The sequence below is a fragment of the Oncorhynchus masou genome, chromosome 16, assembly GCF_036934945.1.
Source record: "Oncorhynchus masou masou isolate Uvic2021 chromosome 16, UVic_Omas_1.1, whole genome shotgun sequence".
In the NCBI taxonomy this organism is placed as follows: Eukaryota; Metazoa; Chordata; class Actinopteri; order Salmoniformes; family Salmonidae; genus Oncorhynchus; species Oncorhynchus masou.
Window position 1 is genome coordinate 12,417,717 of NC_088227.1, and position 18,618 is coordinate 12,436,334.

General features: G+C 41.3%; 1 pseudogene; it reads right to left on the reverse strand.

Annotated features, from left to right (window-relative positions):
* Positions 1-16,499, reverse strand: part of LOC135557260 (nuclear receptor-binding protein-like) — a 45,463-nt pseudogene extending 28,964 nt beyond the window's left edge.
* Positions 16,500-18,618: the final 2,119 nt, after the last annotated feature.

Here is an 18,618-nt window from a genome sequence, read left to right on the forward strand (position 1 = left end):
CATGCACGCCCCCGGATTTTACATGTCTTTTTCCTTCGCGACAGAGCTTGGTGATGATGTGAAATACATTTTACCATCGTTAAGGGGTGAGATACAGTTTTTAAATTCCTTTTATTGAATTCCAAAATAGTTCGTACAACCTTTAAGTAACGTTTGAATTAATTAACATATTTGAATAATATTTAAACATGCATCACGAGTGTTTTATGTAAAAAACCTTGGAGGCCTGCAGTTGTACATTATTACAAACTTTAATAACCCGTAATGTTCATAACATACCATTGTAGGAAAAGACTATGAAATAATACATGTTTTTTCAGATATTACAGTTGTCTGCGACAGACCCTAGCGTGAGATAAAAGACCGCTTCCGCTTTCGTTAAATGGTGAGAGCCCTTTTCAAAAACAATGATTTAATTCTGAATATTTAATACATTCATTTTAACACACGTTATAATTCAGCATTTTTTTTACTATTTCTTACAGATAAAGGGTCCGGTTAGCCCTGACCTTTATCCGTTTCCAATTCCCCATCGCAAAGTCTTTTGCCCGCTCCATCGAAGCTCCGGACGTTTTCACTCCAGGGAAAGATCCCGCCTTCGGCCTTGTGGGTCCTGGGTATGTTTCAACGATAACCTCGGCCATCGCCGTAATTGTTCACGATTTTCGAAAAGACTGTCCAGCTTATTCATCAGTGTTCGGAAAATATGGTAATCGCGCCATTTAAAACTAAACATTGGTATAAAGAAGTTTACATCCTTGCATGCTTTGGAAGATACATATGAACTGACCGTTTTCGCCGCATTTGCACTATCATATTGTTCACATGCTAAAATTGTCACTCGGGAGTCCGGGGTATATGCCATTGAAGCGACTCTTAGGGCCATCAGATCATTTCGTCCGCAGACCTGTTCTTCCAACGCATATCCAGGTAGACTTGAAGCACTCAGCGCCTGTTCAATTTGACACAGCGCGAGTCTTATTTTAAGCCATTCTCTCATCCTTAGCGCTGGAGAAAAACTCTTGGGTTCTGCCCTATAAAAGGGTTTGGACAAGCTGTCTGTGAATATCTTAACCGTAGATTCCTCAGGTCGGAATAGGTAAGAAATATGCCCCTCACTCGTACACAAAAATCCTTTAAAACATTCTGGAGCCTCACGCAAAACATCCTCCAGGCTTTTGTCATTGGATTCATGACATGAGCTGCAGAGTACCCCGAGAATTGGCCTAGGAGACATATTTTCTATGTTTAATATTCTGGCCTTTATTTAAAAAAATCACAGGCCTTGTTCTGGATATTTAGAATGCATATGCCACAGCCAATACCCCAGGACATTCCTGCTTCATCAGATAACAAACATAAGGGCAATAAAACTGGGGGTGGGGGACATACACGTTCCAAAAGTTCAAACACTCAACCCCCCCAGTTCAACCAGGCCCCTAGACTACTTCAAAGGATGCCATATAGATATAAAATAACACACACCCTCTAACACGTGACCACAGGAACAGGCTGGACGGGGCCGGAGGCCCATATTTGGACATGCACACGTCATCATGACGTAGGGTAATAAATCAATTACTTTGACGCGTGCCGTCTACTTTAATCTCTCTCACAAGGAGTATATAATTGAGACCTTCCCAGGGATAGCCCAATGAGAGCACACACACACTTGTTTTTTTGTGTCAGTGTCAATTCGTGTGGGTCTTGTTACTCACGCTGGTGGCTGACAGCAACTTCAGTAAGGGCACCTCGAACAGGGCCTGGTGGAACAGCAGTTCTTTGGCCGTGGGGCGCCTCCTGGGGTCCTGCTCTAAACACTTCTGGATGAACTCCTGCCACAGGCAAACATCACCGGTATTAAAAGAGACTGTTCACTCCTGGACAACACGTATTAAAAATACTGTTCACTCCTAGAAATCTATTAAAGACATGCTCCGGAACTTTGGCAACTACTAAGTATTTTTTAAACCTCCCACTTTGGGCTGGATGTAACAATGTGTAGTTCATACATTCATAATCTATCAGCAGAATTACGGTCTTACCTCAATTATCCACAAAATCCCTAGTTTGAACGATTTTCTGGAAGATGTGCTGTGCCATTTTCCCCCACGTGGGCTAGCCCCTAGCAATTTGACTTCTAGCCAACGAACTTCAGCCTCGTTATTTGAGTGACAGCTAGCAAGACGTACACACAGAGCGCAAGAGAGAGAGTATTGACATGGTACACGTGATGTAGTACACTATTTTTGGGCCCCACTTTTGGCTTGTGAGCACTACTTTCATAACTAATGGCTAAAAAGTAGACAAAATAACCAGAAAATTTCTTTAAAGAGACTGTTTACTCCTGGATGAACTCATGCTAAGCTACAGGACTGTTTTGCTAGCACAGACAGGAATATGTTCCGGGGTTCATCTGATGGCACTGAGTACACCACATCAGTCACTGGCTTCATCGATGACGTCGTCCCCACAGTAACCATACGTACATACCCCAACCAGAAGCCATGGATTACAAGCAACAACGCACTGAGCTAAAGGGTAGAGCTGCCACTGTCAAGGAGCGGGACTCTAACCCAGGAGCTTATAAGAAATCCTGCTATGCCCTGCTAACCATCAAACAGGCAAAGCATCAATACAGGACTAAGACTGAATCGTACTACACCAGCTCCGACGCTCATGGGATGAAGAAGTGCTTGCAAACTATTACAGACTACAAACGGAAGCACAGTCACGAGCTGCCTAGTGACACAAACCAACCAGACTTATTACTTCTATGCTTGTTTCGAGGTAAGTAACACAGAAACATGCATAAGAGAACCAGCTGTTCCGGACGACTGCGTGATCACGTACTCCACAACCGATGTGAGAAAGACCTTGAAATCAACAGGTCAAAATTCACAAGGCTGCTGGGTCAGACGGATTACATAGGACGCGTACTCCGAACATGCCCTGACCAACTGGCAAGTGTCTTCACTGACATTTTCAACCTGTCCGTGACTGAGTGTGTAATACAAACATGTTTCAAGCAGACCATCATAGTCCCTGTGCCCAAAAACACAAAGGTAAGTTGCCCAAATGACTACCGACCCGTAGCACTCATGTCTGTAGCCACGAAGTGCTTTGAAAGGCTGGTCATGGCTCACAACACCATTATCCCAGAAACCAACGACCCACTCCAATTTGCAACAGATGATGCAATCTCTATTGCACTCCACACAGCCCTTTCCCACCTGGACAAACGGAACACCTATGTGAGAATGCTATTCACTGACTACAGCTCAGCATTAAACACCATAGTGCCCTCAAAGCTCATCACTAAGCTAAGGACTAAACAACTCCCTCTGCAATTGGGTCCTGGACTTCCTGACAGGCCGCCCCCTCACTTGTTATTTTACTGCTGCCGTTTAATGATTTGTTACTTTTTATTTTTGATTATCTATTTTTTACTTAACACTTTTTTTCTTAAAGCATTGTTGGTTAAGGGCTTGTAAGTAAGCAGGTGTAGAATTATAAGTCCTACACCTGTTATATTCAGCGTATGTGACAAATAACATTAGATTTGATGCCACAAGCAAAAATACATACATGTGTTAAGAGAAGCAGTTAACACAAAACAAATGAATTGATGTTTTGTTCTGAACGGTAGTTGAGCCATAAACTATGGACTATAGTTATCTTAAAGGGATAGTTCTCTCCTAAGTCCAAGTTGGTCAAAATGTTTTCAGAGTTCAAATTTTCAAGTAACATTTGAGGGAGTTGGATTTGAATGAACTATCCCTTTAAGATACAAAGTTACTCCCGAGTGGTGCAGCGGTCTAAGGCACTGCATCTCAGTGCTAGGGGCATTACTACAGACCCTGGTTTGATTCCAGGCTGTATCACAACCGGACGTGATTGGGAGTCACATAGGGCGGCGCACAATTAACCCAGCGTCATCTGGGTTAGGGTTTGGCGGGGGTAGGCCGTCATTGTAAATAAGAATTTGTTCTTAACGGACTTAACTAGTTAAATAAAGGTTAAATAAAAATAAAACTCAACTCTTACCCCACGAGGTCCAGAGCTTGCTGGTTCTCTGTTCTACCTGAATTAATTGCACACACCTGATGTCCCTAAATGATTAGAGGGGAACAATGAAAACATGCAGTGGAACTGGTTTCGAGGTCCAGAGTTGAGTTAGAGGCTATAGTTAGAGGCTATAGTTATGTTCAGGCTGGACTGGGATTGGCTTATCCCGTTCAGGACAACCCCGGAAAATTCAGTATTTCCATGCAACTCATCTCTTGGTTGCAGTGTGTATGTAGAGTCTAAGGAATCACCAAGACAAACAAAACAGTTGGATGTGTACTGCTAGGCCAGGACCCTGATTCACCCTCTGCAGCGGGTCCTCCAAGGACTGAATGGTACTGTTGATAGCTTCTTGGGACACGTACGACGACTCGCCATTACTCTGTATCTCCAGGACAACCATCTGAGGAGGTGTGGGGAATAGAAGATCAGAAACAGGACCAGAAAAAACAGTGTTGGACTCTAAACTTCGTCAAGTTGCCATGGAGCAAGACTACAGTCATCCACTTCCATTACAGAACATGATAATTTAGTCACCCTCAAACACTCCTCACTCACCTCTAAGACGCACATTCCAAATGAATAAATATCTACGGCAGTGGTGACATCCGCAACAGCTGTGAGAAGAAAAATACCCATGTCAATCAACATTTCTACAGACCAAAAAACAACTCCATTACATGGTTTCTCAAAAGGTCAAAAAGGTTACCTACCTCCATACTCGGGAGCAAAGAAGTGCAGGCTCTTCTGCTCCTCCCGACAGGTTTTGACATGGTTGTTGATAGTGTCTGGGGCCACTATAATAGACATGGGGTTGCAAAGGGAGGGTATATTACTGGAAACGTTTCTAGTGGCTTGTTCTGGGTACTTCAGATTATCACAGGTGTCTAATTATCCCTGGCTCTCTGTAGCATTATCACGTGTAAAATATATCAAATAATCAAATAAGAGGATTTTAATATATGAGATAGAATGACAAAGCTGTAAAACATTACCCTAAATATAAATCAATTTAGGGTTTCAGCATGAAAAATATTTGATATTGTTCTTACACTTTTATTTATTTGACTATGTAGGGTTGTGACAGACTCAGTAAGGTTCTCACAGCACAAAGACTCAAAAACTCTCAATGTTGCTTCAGCTGATCACTTTGTGATGCTGTAGTTTGTCCGCCATGAACTGGAGATTGGCCTGGGTTTTGCAGAGACATATGTCCCTATCCTGGACGGTTAGCTTGACAACCCCAAAAAACATGTCTTTTGCAGAATTCACAGTAGGAAATTTGAATATTCCCTCAAACTTCTGATAAAGGTTCTGAATTGTGCCATTCAAGAAGTGCTTCTGCTTTTTCTTATTGTTCCTCGTTAGTGTCCTTTTTCCCTGTTGTTGCTCTGCTGTTGTCATCACGTTCATATAATCTAGTGATTTTCTCTTCTGTGGCAGTGCTAATTCTGTTACACTGATTTTTTCCTGGAGTATTGAAGACCTGATGGCCTGTTCTCATTTGCCCTCATTGCTTTTGCTGAAAATCCAAATTCTCTGTTTCCGGCTTTGACCAGGCCATACTTTCTCAGGATGTTGCCTCTGAGCATTTTTGAAGCCACTTGTTTGGCACCAGACATATTTTTATACTTTTGTTTTAACTCTGCAATGATGGAATTTTGAAACAAAATCCTTCAAGTTATTCGGAGTTCCCTTCATTTGCTGTTTTGTCTTTGGGGAATCTTGTCTCTTCATGTTGTTCATCAGTCGATCATACCTTTTTTTGTATTTCTCAGCTTTCCATAAAGCATGATCAAGTTTGACATTTGTCATACTAAGATCTCTGTATGCTTTTGAGCGACTTCTTCCAACCTTTTTCCTTCCAGCAAGTATTCGACTTCTCATTCTTGTTGCAGACGATGAGAAAGGGGTACCAGGGTGTGCATCAGGGGCAGGTAAGTTAGGGGCAGGTATATTAGCCTCATTTTCTGGCTGCAAGTCATCTGGTGAGCGAGGTGGTGTGTTGCCTGATAGGTAGGTCTCCATTGCAACTGTTCTCTTTAAAGTCTGTCTTCTATTCCGTTGGTTACATTTCCATCTCTTGTTTCTTTGTTCTCGCTTTGTAAGCTCAGAGATAGATTTCACTTCTCCCTTCTCTTTTTCCTTCCAGTATCTCTCCCTGTCTTTTTGCAGATGTTCCTGGTATCGTATAAGACCATTTTTTAATGTTGTTTCTATATGTCTGTGACCCCATGTGCTGTTTCATCTTCTAAAAATAAAGACAAATACTACTTAGTTTTCAACTTGTGCACACCTTGGAGCATTTTCTAGATTAAATTAATTTAAAACATGATTAAATAAGCCTAAAGTAAAAAGTAAAAAATAAAAAAAGTAAAGTAAAAACGAATAAGATAATAGATTTGTGTCATTTCCACCACACTTAAGTTTGTGATGGAAATTACATTTCTACAGTTTCTGGAGAAAATTGACAGACAGCTTAGCATGCTTTGAATAGTATTACAGCGTGTTTACATTAAATACATAAAATATTTTAAAAATTCAAAAGTTCTACCACAAATTAAAGAAATTATAGCTTGTTTGGAAATGACTGACAATTAAAATATTCTCTACACAAGCCAATATTTACCTCGAGACATCACATCTGGAACAACTGTCCACTGCAGCCATGTGCTTCAGTGTCACAATATATTTCCATGGTAACTAAATTAACTTTCTCTCGAAAAAACTTTATTAATAAGGAATTGTTCCTGTGGTGGAAATGACACCACTCCCAAAGGACAAGTATATTTTGTGTATAAAAAAAAAAACTACATAAAGGGCATACTCACAATACATATTGATATAGATTTTATTTATTTGACTCTTTCTGTAGTACATAACATTATATAATGTGTAATTCATGTTCTCTCATAGAAAAACATTGTAGAAGCTTAAGTCTGGGTCAGGGTCAAGGGCAAAATTGAGGTATAAAATGCATCTGAAAAGTAGCTCAAATACTTGATAGAGAGGTGTTTAAAAAAGTATTGGGTGATTCCAGTGTGAACATCACATAAAAATAAAACAAATACAAATATTTGTTTTTTAAATCCCCAAAATTGAACCGAGGACATGGAAGTGCCCGTAGTTGCAGAATCACCCAAATATACAAATCAGGGCTCTACCTAGGAATTTCTGACAAGGTAGTGCTGATGTAGGCCTGAGGTTGGGTAGTGGGAAGATACAAATAAACCTGCAACAGCAATTTCCTGAACCCTAGAGGGCTCTAATTGAACAAACCTAACACAATGTTAAATCTAAGCACAGGCGGTAGAGCTAAAAAAGGTTCAGGGGGTGTCAGAAATATTTTTGATATTTTCACAATCATCGGCACACTTCCTGGCGCTGGCAGTGGTTTTGATAAATAAACAAGTTGTGGGTGTGAGGCGTAGCCTTTCTCTGGCCAATCAGAACATGCTCCATGGCGAAATAATGTGGTTGCTTCAAGATGTGTATTTATGGTATTTTATGTATTGCTTTGGAATCAACTCCAATTCCAATGTTAGTCCGTTACAGTTTGTTAAGTGGCTTACAGAAACTAAATACAGTGTAGACCTAATTTTGCTAAATATTTTTTGAACCCATTTGCAGTCCATATTGTTCTAAGTATTGCATAGCTTCAATAGCATTCTCACTGATATAGGGGCTAGGGCCTACTGTAAATTACATTATGGCTGAGCATGGACATGCCAAACATTGTCAATAAAGCAAGATTCAATTAAAATTATTGAAAAGGCCCAAAAAAAGATAAATAATTATCAAAACTACTTGTTTTAAAATAGGCTATGCCACACTTACAGGTACCACAGTTTCTCCCCGTGGACATGTAATATTAAAACACCGCAGACTGGAGGGTTTTATGCACATCCAAATGTTTCACAGTAGCTGGACAAAGAATGTAAATCGAAAAGGGAGAATGTCCACTCACTGTTACACTACTCCCAAATAGGCCTGTGTTTTATGAACATAATCAGAACCATCTCCAGATGTTGCATTGCAAGTGCGCCATGGACATTGTCATCAGAAAACCAGGAAGGTGAATCATTCAGGTTCTAATGTTAGGTTACATGTTAGGTTAATAATTTATTTTTAAACAATAAATACATGTAAAATGTCATAAAAAATTACAAGCATTGCGGTTGAACCAGCTTTCGTATATTAGGCCTAAGGGAGGGCTTGTGTTTTGAACATATGAAAAGGAAAACAAGCCATTTTTACAGGTTACAGATAACTTCGAACTTCACCGATATTCGCCGAGGTAATCATCTCTCGTTTCACGATAGGCACGGACATGTAGCCTACATCATGAAGGGGGTTTTACATATGTCCAAAACAGGACCTGCAAGGCTAAAAATAATTTGGGCCTGCCTACAATGCATAGACAAAATGTGTATGTCAGCTCACTGTTTTACACCTCTCAAACTTGATATTTTAATAAAGCATTGGTGATTACGATTTATTTCCTGGCGGTTTCAAGAGCCAAACCCTTTATCAACCATCTTTGCGATTGCATTGGGCAGTCAATTTTTTAAATTTATTTTTAAGCCTTTGAGGAGGGGAGGCTATGCTTGGTTTTTAAGCAAACAAAAAACATTTCTAAATACAACATATACAGGCACCAAAAGCACATTAGGCTACTCTTGTTCCATGCGCATTTGGGCATTGTACGAAACGGCTGGCGTTTACGCTATCAAAATTCATGCTTAAACCAGCTTTTGGTTTGTCTTAAATATCCCTATTAGTGCAGTCTGAAATTAGCACTAGGAATCATGTTATGGACACACCTCAAATATTTCCACCCTGCCCATCTGACCGCAAGCGAGCTGATAGACCGGTGAATTGCAGAATCTGGCGTTAGGGCTGGAAAATGCCAGTGTGACAGTTTTTACATGATGAAATTGGAAACTAGCGCCGCCTTAACGGCAGCTGAAAATCGAGCCCAGTCTCTTAAAATATATCAAACAATGTAGCCAACATAGAGGTATTGTTTAATTATTTTAAGTGGTCTTAATGACATTCACATTTTTCTCAGTTAAATTTAGGGGTAATGATTATTCTAATTAATATGTGTTTTTAAGTGGATAGCCTTGTGAAAATGTAACTGGCTTCTTAATTTTGTTTAGTGAGAAAATTCTGAGTAAATCAATTACTGGATGCAATGTAGTAGTCTAGTAGACTATTTGGAATATGAAACAACTAGGCCTATTTGAGCTACTGTTGACATACAGCTACACCAAGAAGACAGATCAAGAACTGATCAATTGACATAGTCCTGTTAATCTTTAACAGTCTAACATACATTTCTGTGAAGGACGGTAATTAGCAGAACAGCTCTCCCTACCATGTCTGTTTCAACCGGGCATGGTCTAGTTGATTTTGTCCATCCACACCAGAGGCGGTCAGGACACGCATGTTGAACTACCAAAACTAACCCTGGACCAACTATATTCAGTTGGGGACAGGTCGAAATGCATGACACTCATTGCCATTTAGCTAGCTTGCTGTTGTTAGCTAATTTGTCCTGGGATATAAACATTGGGTTGTTATTTTACTTGAAATGCACAAGGTCCTCTACTCTGATAATTAATCCACAGATAAAAGAGTAAACCTCTGTAGTTTCTAGTAATCTTGCCTGCTTCAGACTTTATATGGTGGTTGGCAACTAACTTTAAGGTGCATTACCACCCCCAACTTGGACTGGAGTGTGGGCCTCAGTTAACCTTTCAATCACCCTCATGGGTATATGCTCCTAAAAACCAATGAGGAGATGGGAGAAGCGGGACTTGCAGCCGTCAAGCTTCAAACATAGAACCAAGTTTTAGTTTAGAGCCTGGCTACGCAGACGCTTGTTTGGATGAAATGATTGAAAAACATGAATGTGTGAATTTATTTTGCAACATGAGCAGTGTGGTCAGCATGTTACTGCATGTTTACTTGCTCTTCAATGTGCTCGCGCCTATTAGCGTTGAGGAGATGAAGGCATATGCGGGAAAGGAAGTTGTTCTCGATTAGGAGCCAACTACATAAGTGGTAATGTGCTAGACAAACACATAGAATTCTGGAAAATATATTTGGTAAACATTTTCCCTCCCCTTTTTCCTTAAACATCAGTGGTATCAAATGGATGAAGTAGAGCGCGGCAATCCAGCTCAGGGTAAGAAAACAGTGCCATAGATGGAAGAGGATGCGAGACACCCCACTTAGTTCCTTGAACAAGAAAAAGACTAAGTAGACCCGACCCAGCTGCTTTCACACTGGTATTTATGGGAGAGCCAACCCCCTTCAGTGGACTGGAACCGACTATTTTTTTTTCAATAGTAAAGGGCCTGAGTGAATTGTCTTTATTTATCCACCATCATTGATAGTACTATGCAAATGGGGGGCTGGCCGGGGAGGAGAGCTAAATATTTTTTTATTTTTCCCCAAGTCCTCTGATTGGCTCAGGTCCAACTTCAGACAATTGAGTCAAAAACCATAATGTGCCAATTATAAGCCTGTGTTATGTTAGTTCTTCATACCAGCATACTTTGACCCCAAGTTGCGAGTACAAGTCAAAATGTGTGCAGGTTGGCAGGTCTGCAACTACTCAGAATATGATCAGGCCTTGCCCTTGCAAGCAAAAGCAAAGGTTAGTTCAGCATCTCTGCAAGTCATGCTTTGTCTCTGATTTTTGATCCAGCTTTGTCCTCAACAATTGCTAAGCACATGTTAGCTCAGCATTTCTGCTCTCTCGCTTTTTAAAAAGGAGAAAAAAAAGCTATTCTAACTAGAGCTCATCCTACACAAAGCTCAGATGTCGACACAGCACGTTAACACAAAGAACAGAAGTCAGACTACACGGTCTGAGCCAGCACACTGGCACAAGCTCCAAACAAACTGCTCAGTGCTTCGAGACAGTCACAGGGCGAAACACAGCCAAGAACAAGGTCTTTTTCAGGTGGGACCACCACCTGTTGTCCAGTAAGAAATGCAACATTTTGTTTCCTGTCTGGTAGTTGTTTTCTGTAGTGTGCCCTTATGAACGACACAGTCCTCAGAAAAGGGTTTCAACACCTAGGCTTCCACGGTAAATGTAAGCATTGGCAGGAGTGCTATAGGTCCAGGGGTGTGTCAAAAATATTTCTGATATTTTCATAGTTGTAATTATGAGCTGTCACGAAAGGGCGGTTTTAAAAAAAATGGAATAAACAGGTTGTAGGTGTGACGAGGTCTTTGCCACTTACTGGCCAATCAACGCGTTCCATGGCTTAATACAGCAGGTCTCAAGTTCTGTAGGTTATTGAATTGTCATCAACTCCAATTTTGGCAACGAGCCTCGCCTACACATCTTTATTTCTTTGAGCCAGCAGCATACCACCCTGCATCCCACTGCTGGCTTTCCTCTGAAGCTAAGCAAGGTTGGTCCTGGTCGGTCCCTGGATGGGAGACCAGATGCTGCTGGAAGTGGTGTTGGAGGGCCAGTAGGAAGCAATCTTTCCTCTGTGCTCCAGGGCAGAGATTTAGGACATTACCCTGTGCAGTGTGCCGTCTTTTGGATGGGACGTTAAAACGGGTGTCCTGACTCTCTGTGGTTACTAAAGATCGCCTCACACTTATCGTAAGAGTAGGGGTGTTAACCACGGTGTCCTGGCTAAATCCCCAATCTTCCAATGGCTCATTCATCCCTCCTCTCCCTTGTAACTATTCCCCAGGTCATTGCTGTCAATGAGAATGTTCGCAGGCAACTTAATTGGTAAAATAAGGATTAAATAAAAATACAATTCATAAAATGTACTCATCACACTTCTCCTAAAATCTAAAATACTAAGCTCCCGTAAATTGTATTGAGGCACGTTCTTTTTTATACATGCTAAAGCTGCATTATGCGACTAATAGATGCATGAAAGGCATGAGCATTTATTTGCGCAGGCTGCACACCCTTCAGTCTCTCATTCACAATTTGACAAGCAATTGATAATGCCTCAAATTTCCCAGGGCGGTTGTAATGCCCCATATAAAAATCCATGCCTTTTGCGGCCAGTGTCGTTGTGCCCTCGGGCTGAATATAATAATTAAAAATTCCCTTCTCTGGCTGCATGCTCCGAAGCACCTATCACTCACATATAGGGTTGCAAAGGGTCGGAAACCTTCCGGTAAATTTCTTGAATTTTCCACGGGAAGTTAATTCCCGGGAATTTTGCATAAATTCATCAAAAAAAGTTAGCTTATAACGGTGAACCTTTTTTTCTGTGGGACACACAAGGCAATTCTAGGTCTTGTGGAACATTTTGGTTAAACTATCCCCAATTCAATGGAATTGCAACACTCTGCATACACAGTGCATTCTTCCATCACATATGCAGCTGATTCTCAAGATTTTGACACAAATGAGATGCTATTGAGCCCACACGACTACAATGTCTGAGCCAAGGACGACATCCTTTCTGGTAAGTTTTAATTACAATACTGGGTGGGGTGAATATATTTTATATGACATACATTATTTTTTGTTAACTAGAAATAGTAGCCTACAGCAAAGTGTGTTTTAATTTTTAACAATTTCTGCTAGGTAGTTTTTGCGACCATGTGGGTTTAAGCTTGCTTGAGCCTGCTAACTGAGGAGTGTTAATTCACCTGTTTCCATACATGTTTAATTTGAAAACAAATAGATTACAAAGGAGTTGCTTAACTATTTATCTGTACATGGAATTGTATTTTTTATATATTTTGTTAACATTTTACCCATTTTTTCTGATCTTTACAGGAAAATGCCACGGGCACTATCTGATGTGTGGAGACATTTCACTGCAGCTAATGTAGAAGAAAAAGCTGTGTACATTTGCGAATACTACACCAAATCATGTGTGAAGAATGCAACAAAGATGCAGAATCATCTGGCAAGTTCCCTCAGCACTCACAACAAGCAACCTCTGACAAAAGTCCCTCTACTATTCGGGGTGATAATTATGAATCAGACACCTTATCGATAGCAACAGCTCATGGTCCTCCTGGAATCAGAAGTTCTTTTGACTCAATGGAGGAACGTAGTCAGAAATGCTGATGAATGTCTTGCTCGAGCTGCGTATGCAACTAGTTCACCCCTGATGCTCACAGGTAATGTGTATTGGAAGAGATTTCTGAATGTTCTTCGCCCAGCACACACCTCTCCAACCAGACATGTTTAATCTACTCATTTGCTGGATGCAGAGTTCAACAGAGTTAAATCCTTCCAATAGAAATAGAAAAACAATTTAGTTACAAATTGAACTTTAATTATTTGAGTTGACTCTTCACATGGGATGATTTCACTTAACAAAAAGGGAATATTGAATGATCCCCAATGATCCATCGCCTCTCCCAAATCTGTACAATGATAGTCTAGAAACTAAAGCTTTGGTTGTCTTCGTCTCAAGCTTCCATGTCTTTTCCCTGGACCTCCTCAATAGCCACTCTGAAGCCTCAACTTCACTGTCACTTTCCAACCTTATTGAGGATGGCTTGTTATCAGGCTCAAAAAGTCTCAAATTTGCCCGGATCGGTCAGCCCTTTTGCATGTTTTGCGTGTGTTTTCCCAAAAGAGGACCAGTTGCTGATGGTGGCTGATGTTGGCTGATGTTGGTGGGATTTGGAGGATGATGGCGGCAACAGGGGAAAGAGCCTCAGATTCACTCTCTTGTTTAGTGTATCCATTGTTTTCAGTGCCATGATGTCCTTGAGGAGTAGATTCAATGCATGAGCAGCACAGCCAATGGGTCTGATGTGAGGGTAGGACTCCACTTTAGACCAAGCAGCTTTCTTGTTCACAGCATCGTCTGTCACCAGTGCAAATACCTTCTGTGGTCCAAGGTCATTGATGACTGCCTTCAGCTCATCTGCAATGTAGAGACCGGTGTGTCTGTTGTCCCGTGTCTGTGCTTTTGTAGAATACTGGTTGAGGGGTGGAGATTATATAGTTAATTATTCCTTGCCCACGAACATTCGACCACCCATCAGAGAGGATTGCAACACAGTCTACTTTCTTTATGATTTGCTTGACCTTCACTTTAATCATTTGCAATTATGTCTACTTATGATAAGGTAAAAGGTTTATGTTTCTGTCTCCATATGGCTTAGTAAATATATCCAATGCAAAAAAACATCTATATTTAAATGGTATTAATATTAATTTGCATATATTTCCATTAATTCACATATATTCCTGTTAATTCCCACAGAACGTTTCCACCTGAATCTGTACATGGAATTGTATATTTCCCAAAATGTGCAACCCTACTCAAATAGCTCTCTCAGATGTCAATTCTTATTAGCCAATGCCCATCATGTGATCGGGTCCTCACTGGCTACAAGTGATGACAGACATGTTGGGGACACAACCGTGCGTGTCCTTATCGAATTCCGAGCCACATACGGAAGATGTTGGAAGAACTATCCACATTTACTTTTTGTCAGCAAACAAGATGAGTAAGCCTAACAAACAGCAAAAGCACTAGCTATGTCAATTTTTTAAAATTTAACCTGGCAAGTCAGTTCTTATTTACAATGACGGCCTACCCCGGACGACACTAGGCCAATTGTGCGCCGCCCTATGGGACTCCCAATCACGGCCGGATGTGAAGCAGCCTAGATTCAAACCAGGCCGCTGTGCCACTCGGGATAAAGGTTAAATAAATTTAAAAAAATAGGGAATGGAGGAAGCTATTCCTATGGTTCATTTTCATGCCAGCCAGGTAGCCTATACTCCTTTTATAAAGAGAAGCAATGTGCTTAATATTAGGAAAGTTAATAAATAGTAAGCCTAGTCTATAGAAGGTTGATGGGATCCTCTTTTAAGTAGAGGCCATAACTCGGATCTCTCACGCAATTGAATAGCCTATAGAAATGTTGCGCAACATGAGCTCATGGGCTCTCATTAAGTGTGATTAGATTTTCAAACATTTGCATAGATGTCAAAGTGATCAGAGGGACAACGGATTGCTGAGTACCAGGCAGTTAGCAAGTTTGGTAGGCTACCAATGACCATCAGCAGCATCAGAGCTAGAAGTAGCCTAATTACCTGACTAAACAGTCACATGGAATTTGACTGCAGTCATGACTTGTGACAGACGGTGTGGCGGTAATACGGTCACCATAACAGCCCTAGTCAGAAGCATGGTATTATAAATTGATTATCTTGTTCCATGGCACCGTGTACATACGTAGGCTTAATTGTGTTTACGCATAACATTCGCATTCGTTAAAATGCATCATTGCCTAGGTGGGAGGCAAATTCTCCCATAAATCTGCTGTTGATATGGCATTATAGGATGATTTAATAGTTTGGAGGAACAGGTCTCTGGTAATCTGGGGCACAATATTTCTTATGTTTCTAAATACAAGTTTCACAGGCGCATCTGTCGTTCAATGGGAACTATTAGTTATAGGCTGGATAGGCTGCGTTTCCACACTCAATCCATGGCATTATCAACTGCATTACCGTTAATACCTTTTTGTCATTCTTAAAACATCCCATTAGCTCTGCATGAGTCACTTTTGCGCGTGTTTTTAAGGACACATATTGCCACTCTTCTCAACTTAGTGCAAGCGAGCAGATGATAGAAAGGTAAATTGCCAAACCTGGTGTTAGGGCTGGAAAATGCCAGTGTCAGTTTTTACATAGCAATCTATCATAATGGCCTGTAATTATACATCACACAATGCCTACCATTGTGAGCTGTCAAACTGTGATGACTGATCATTATGAGATCACAAAGAGCATAATTTCCATTGTGAGCCGTTAAGCTGTGATGATCGATCATTATGTAATCACAAACAGCATCCTTTCCATTGTGAGCTGTCAATGTGTCCATTGTGAGGTGTCAAGGAGTCTAACTGATTATTATGACATCACAAGGTGCTGTCGTAGCTCAGCCCTGGCTGAGAACCCAACCCACCTCCTGCAGTTTCAAGTTCTTCCGCTCTGAGAACATGACCTCATTCCACACCACCTCCACGCCCTCCTCAGTGTCCATGGCCAAGTAGGCATTGTCAATTCCAGGGACCTTACGCTGGTTCACCTAAAACGAGAAAGAAAGTGTCAAATTAAACAAATAATCTCCATCGGATTCAAAATACTTAGATATGTAAAACAACAAGTAAAATATTTTTGGGCCAGTAAAGCCATTTTCCTGTCTCCAGCTCATGTTCATTGCATACCTCTTCTCTCCGTTTCTGCCAGCGCCGGCATGGGCTCTCCTCCAGAATCTCAGACTCATCTTCGCTCTCCTCTTCCTCATCCTCTGTTGGTGTTGTGGCAGGGGGGGTGTCACAGTTGATACTGGAGGGGACACACTCTGCTCGTTGGAGGCAGAGACCATAGACTCTGATTTCCTCTCCTGGACAGGGTTCAATGCCTGCTTCCCCGCTCCCTCTGACATCATGTCAGACTTTGCTGCCTGCTACAAAGACAGACAAATTGTAGACTCAAAGGCTTCATGCATTATTGGCAGGTGACTAAAATGTATTGTACATGTAACAGATGTGAAACGGCTAGCTAGTTAGCGGGGTGCGCACTAATAGCATTACAATCGGTGACGTCACTCACTCTGAGACCTTGAAGTAGTTGTTCCCCTTGCTCTGCAAGGGCCACGGCTTTTGTGGCGCGATGAGTAACGATGCTTCGAGGGTGGCTGTTGTCTGTGTGCAGAGGGTCCCTGGGGCGAGGAGAGGGACGGAAGCTATACTGTTACATACACACAACACAGCATTTCATTGCCACCATGGATATTTTTATATTTCAATGACAAGTTGAATTTAGCTAGCTATGTTGCTTCAACAAGGCTGAAACTGATATGGCTCACACATTTGATAGGACTTGCAACCTGACCACTTATTTTAGACATTCATTCAGAATAAACTAGATAATTAGTGCTCCTTTCCAGGCAGAGCTAGTGTACCAAGGCCCAATCATTGGTTTATAATTTAGCCAAAGACGGAAGAGGAAGCGAGACACCCCACTCGCTGTTTTTTTCTGGTTCAATGAAAGTCAATAAACTGGTAGACCAGACCCCGCTGCTGTTGAATTAGTGTATGGGAGACACGCCCAGTAAAGTAGACCGGAACTGACAATTGTTAAAATACCTGATTCAATTATCATTTATCCACTATCTTTGATTTAGTTTGCCATCTAAAATGGCTATCATAGTTAGATAACGCTACCTAGTTAACTTGACTGATGTTGCCAGCTCCGTATTAGTAGACTTCTTTAGAATCCTTGTGGAAATACGACTTGCTAGCAAGCACTGCACTTCAACAGACGCAGATCCCTGGCTCCCACTCCCAGCTAGCTAACGCATCTAGCTTGCTAACATGGCTCGTTTAGTTCACGTTATATTCGCTGTGTAGCTACCGGTTAGCTATTGTCAGGATCTGCCGGATTAAGTCCTACATTGAACAAAAGCATAATCCACATGAAATAGTTTTTTTACATCACAATTATACAGCAATAGGTTAATATGAACCGACGTCTACACGGTTGATAAAATAATGACAACATACACGCACCCACTCACAGCCACTACAAAAATAATCAAAACGAGACGGCTGTAGGCGTGTATTGCCTAGCACGTTGTCTTATTCGATGAGAGTCTAGGTTGACATTTCATAGGACGAATCATGGTACCAATCATAAATATATTCTACTTGATTGGCCAGAGATAACGTTGTTGTTCTAGTAGACCACTCTTACGTTCGGAGACGAAACAAAATATTGGCCATACATGCATTCTTTTTCATCTCCAAGAGAGGTAAGATTAGTGCACATTGTGGGTGAGGCCAGACTCAGATAAGTGGTCCAGTGGTTGAAGTATGTGACATTTCGTTAGTAGGCAAACAGAAGAGTGTGCTCCACTCCTCGACAGGCACCTTTCACCGAGGACACGCATGTGTAACCTACCGTGGAAGAGTTTTGAATTCAAAACTGTAGGAGCAGTCAAAACATTGCTTCTCAACCGGAACCCTGGTCCCTTGGTTCACTCTCGTCGCCGACCCTCCTCGATTACCTTTAACCTTTTTCAAAAGGAGGCGAGCAAATCTAATTGATAAAAGGCTAATGATGTGCTGGAATATAGTGCTGCTGTGGCTCAGGGGAGTTGCGCTCCCTCTTTTTTTCTCTTTTTTTTAAATTTCAGAATACATTGGACTCCCGAGCGGCGTAGTGGTCTTTAAGACACTGCATCTCAGTGCAAGACTGCAGTGCCTGGTTTGAATCCAGGCCGCATCACATCTGGCTGTGATTGGGAGTCCCATAGGACGGCGCACAGCGTAGTCCGAGTTTGGCGGTCATTGTAAATAAGAATTAGTCTTAAACCTCTTGCGACGAGCAATCCCGTATCCGGAATCGTGATTATGGCCTCAAGCTCATTACCATAACGCAACGTTAACTATTCATGAAAATCGCAAATGAAATGAAATAAATATATTTGCTCTCAAGCTTAGCCTTTTGTTAACAACACTGTCATCTCAGATTTTCAAAATATGCTTTTGAACCATAGCTAA